This window comes from Priapulus caudatus, unplaced genomic scaffold, assembly GCF_000485595.1.
Source record: "Priapulus caudatus unplaced genomic scaffold, Priapulus_caudatus-5.0.1 Scaffold351, whole genome shotgun sequence".
Classification (NCBI taxonomy): Eukaryota; Metazoa; Priapulida; class Priapulimorpha; order Priapulimorphida; family Priapulidae; genus Priapulus; species Priapulus caudatus.
The window spans coordinates 60,512-64,695 of NW_014577412.1; the positions used below are offsets into that span (position 1 = coordinate 60,512).

The 4,184-nt window shown below is 44.1% G+C and overlaps 1 long non-coding RNA gene across 1 annotated transcript; it reads right to left on the reverse strand.

Annotated features, from left to right (window-relative positions):
* Positions 1 to 344: 344 nt before the first annotated feature.
* LOC106809404 lies at positions 345 to 2,448 on the reverse strand. The gene is made up of 3 exons (XR_001393870.1): positions 1,755 to 2,448; positions 1,125 to 1,404; positions 345 to 636 (listed from the first exon to the last, which is right to left on the reverse strand). It is a non-coding gene; the product is annotated as an uncharacterized LOC106809404 (long non-coding RNA).
* Positions 2,449 to 4,184: the final 1,736 nt, after the last annotated feature.

Consider the following 4,184-nt stretch of genomic DNA (forward strand, 5'->3'; position numbering starts at 1 on the left):
GAAGTCCATGCATGACCCGCCATGCCAGGTACCAGAGCATGAATTTGTTTTTGTTTTGCCCGCTGCAGTTATCACAATTTAGGTCACACATTGTTTCACCAAGACCATATCACTTGAAAAAGTGATGGACATAACTGATAACTGCAGATGACCCTTTCGAAGATGACGCTGCTTCATCAATGAGGTAGTTTATCTGCACTGGGAGGCCTTCACAACACACACCGAAGAGGCCACATTTTCGCGGAGTAAGAAAATACACTGGGCCAGGTTGTAAGGGATCCGATGAAAGGTGCACCTGTTGCGCGAAGTGGAAGGAATAGTGCATATGGATGTCCCTTGACCATGGTCGATTTGGTCCTAGTCGGACTGGTCCATCCATTTCACCGACTGCCGTTTTTGCAGCTGCAACCATGTCACGATATGACTGACGTTCCATATTGACAACACGCAGGTGCTCTTCCTGTTTAATTAGTTTTCTTGATTTAACAGCTTCTGGAAGATTCGCACTCCTGTATACCGCATAGTTGTTCTGTTGGCAAGTCCAACACAGATCCGGCATTGGTTTCGCCTGGACTATGAACGGTAGAAGGGTGTTTCACAGTTTACGGAAGGTGCTGTTCTTCACTGCTCGCTCACCTGAAAGATTTGAAGATGAATACATTTACCAGAGTGCAATTATTATTTCATTTCACTTCATGTGCGTGCGTGTGCGCGTGTGTGTGCGTGCCTGTGTGTGAGTGGGGGGGGGCGTGTGTGTGCGTGCGTGCGTGCGTGCGTGCGTGCAGATCTTCGTTGTGCTGGATTAGGGAGCTTTCTTGCAATCTTAAATTTAGTGTATATATTTGTTAAACTTGGTTTGTTTACCTAATTTGCGTTGTTTTATGATATCGTGTTGCCGGCGTGCAATCACGTCAAGACACAAGTCCAGGCAAAGTTTATGTGATACATTACAATGTACTGTAACCCGGAAATATTTTGCAGCTGTTTTATTTCCGTTAAAATAATATCTTGTAATTTTTGACCAATTTACAGATCAGGTCCGGCCCCAAAATTAAAACCGGAGTACCAACAACATTTCCAGGTTACAGTAGATCATTGTATAAGATTCTTATGTTGTGCCTTACCAGATAACTGCATTGCAGTGCGATAGAGCCGACATATAGAAGACCTGGTCTCACTTGATGGCAGCAGTTTCATACGGAAATCTTTGAAGCCAGGGATACGGCCAGGAAGCACTATGGCATGGTCCTCAGCAAAGTTCTCTATGAATGAGACAACCCTCTGATGGTCACCATGTGACAGAAACCTTGGATTCTTTCCTCTGCCTGCAGACTTCTTCTGGCGTGGAACAAGGCCGCTTTCCTTGTACCACAAGATGCAGACATCGAGCTTTTCCTCAGAAATCTTGCAAATAATTATAATGACAACAATAATAGTATTAGCCCACTTACACTGTAATTAATTATCAGAAAAAACAGTCATCTACATCAATGATAGATAAAAGTACATTCTATTCTTGTCTCAGACTTCACTGTACGCTACAATCATAACAATTAAAGCTTTCAGATATTGGGTGGGTGTCCTTTTATTACTGCTGTTACTTTTAAAAGGAAAAGCCAGCTAAAGCCTATACTAGGGCTCCCACTGTTTTAAAAGTGATTTTAGTATTTCAATCAAAATTCGAAAGAAAAGTACATGAGTTTTTACTTGTGAAATAACAGTTAGGTTTTAATCTGATCAACTGATGGACTTACCCATGAATGAATTTAAAAGCTTTGCGACAGACTCGTTTTCCTTCAACAAAGTAATTCGTTTGTTGCCTTTTTCTTTGGTTCTGGGAAGCTCATTTCGAACATTCTGTCAAACTGGACTGATTCATGGTAGAGCTGACTTTCCCGATGAGTATGAGATCTTTCTCAAAGTCCGTCATTTCCGACATGCTGAGCCGCAAATTATACACAGGTTCTGGCTCCAATTGCTTGACGCAGCGTTCGCGTCCTTGTCTTTATCTAGAACAAAGTCCTTTACCAACTTCATCACTGCTGCGGCTTGATTCACTTCCACAATACCTGGGGCTTCACCTGTATCGTCATCCTGTACGTCAGCTGCATTAACATTGTCCTTACACACAACATTCAACACAGAGGAAACAGCTGGACCCTGAAAGTCATCCCCAGCCACATCACTAGGGTCTTGGCCATTATCTAGAGAGTGCATGAGAATATAGCACATTGCTAACTTCGGTTTCACTATCAGGGTCGGTCTCAGTGTCAACAAAATCATCCTCTGCTGCAGGATCAGCGAAATAGTCAGTCAACCGTTCCTGTAGTGCATTTCAATGCGCTGAACTAGCAGTGTTAGCATTGCTGATCTCATTCAGCAGCCTTGCAGCCGCTTCACCACTCTTAATTGCACCCAATTCCATTTTCAAGTGTTACCACAACATTTTCCTTGTCATTCACTGAAGTATTTGAGTCTAAAAATACGATATTTTCTGATATTTATGACAAAAACAACAGAAAATATCACAAAGTTTTTGTGAACATGGCGGCAGCCATATTCCCATAATGCAGTGCGCAAGCAGCTCTTTATTTAGACTAGTACTTGCTCCCACCTCGATTACTCGATGGTTAGTACCCATCAAGTAACTAAGCCGAGAGGTGGGAGCGGGTACCAGTCTACTCTTTATTTTGATACCAAATAAGCTATGGGGACATTACCAGGGAATCCCCAGTAGTACTTTGAAATTGGCGATTTTTTCAGCCAAAATTTAGGTTTTTCTTGTTATTTTTTCAAACATGTCCTTGCTAAAATACTAATTTTATTGTGGGTCAAATAATCTAGAGATATCTGAACCTATATATCCGGATTAAATATGCACTTAAGAAACTTGTTTTTGTCAAAATCTCATTTTTGTCCAGGTAAGCCATTTTCAGCATTGACATGTTTGCGTGCTCATTACTCAAAACAATGTCTTGCGACTTAGTCAGTATTATGATGGAGCGGGTCACAAATAAGCTAAACATAACCACAAAGCGGCCATCTTGAATTTTTAAAATGGCTGCCTATTTTTTCACTATTTTTTTTCTGGAAATGTCTATTTTTGCCTATTTTGGTAACCCTTTCACTGCGGGTCCCGGCCGTGGCCGGGACATCGTGCATGACTTGATATGCGGGAACCGTCTGACGCAGGATTGTTGCCATAGTCACAACAGGGCATGGTAGCATTCGAATGCAATTACCACTGCTGCCAGAGGTGGCACACGAGTGGCCGACCCTACTGACTGTGATCATGCAAGCAAGTCAGCGGAGGTAATTGGCAGTTGGTGATGATCATCCGACGGTCATTTCATTTGACATGGCTCTCTACGAGAAGGTGGTGCAACTGCCAGATGCCAGGCCTGACTTGAAGCACACAGTTGTCCTCAGACTGGGCGAACTACACGTCGTCATGGCTGCTCTGCGAGCTCTCGGAGCCTCCATGGAAAACTCCGGCATAGATGATGCCTGGATGGAAGCTGATGTCTAAGGTTCTGCCACAACAAGACAAATCCTGAAATGCACACACTACAAGCGTGCTCTCCGTGCCCACATCTATTCATATATAACACTCTATGAGATGGCACTGGAGGAGTTCTTCACGGACAACCCACAACTGAAAGACATCTGCTTGGAAGCAACGGAGGTAGTAGAAGCTGCCTGCTATGAGGGGAACACATGCACAAAGACTGAATCCGTGAAACATGCCAACATCACCCTCCTTCAAGCCTTGACCAATGCTGAAGTGCTGAAGACATTCCAGGACTGGGAGGCCCAGAGATCCAAGAATGCCATGTTCAAGTCAATGATGAACTACCTACACCGAGTGGAGACAATCCTGTTCTTCGTGGCGGCATCCCGAAACGCTGACCTGGTGCTCCATCTCGAAGCTGGAGAAGCACTGAGCAAGATGTTCTTTGCTATGGACCGGATCAAGTACAAGAAACCCTGGCTTCGGTACATCGCAGATATGATCGAGAACAGACCACCCCAATACCTCGAGGGAACTGGAAGCTGGAAACACATCCGTCACGGAGAACGAGATCCCATTTGTATCCATTGGTGCAGACCACGCATGCGAACATCTGAACAAGCTGATGAAGGTTCACTCTGGACTGATTGTCATCTCCAGCAACGCCAACGCT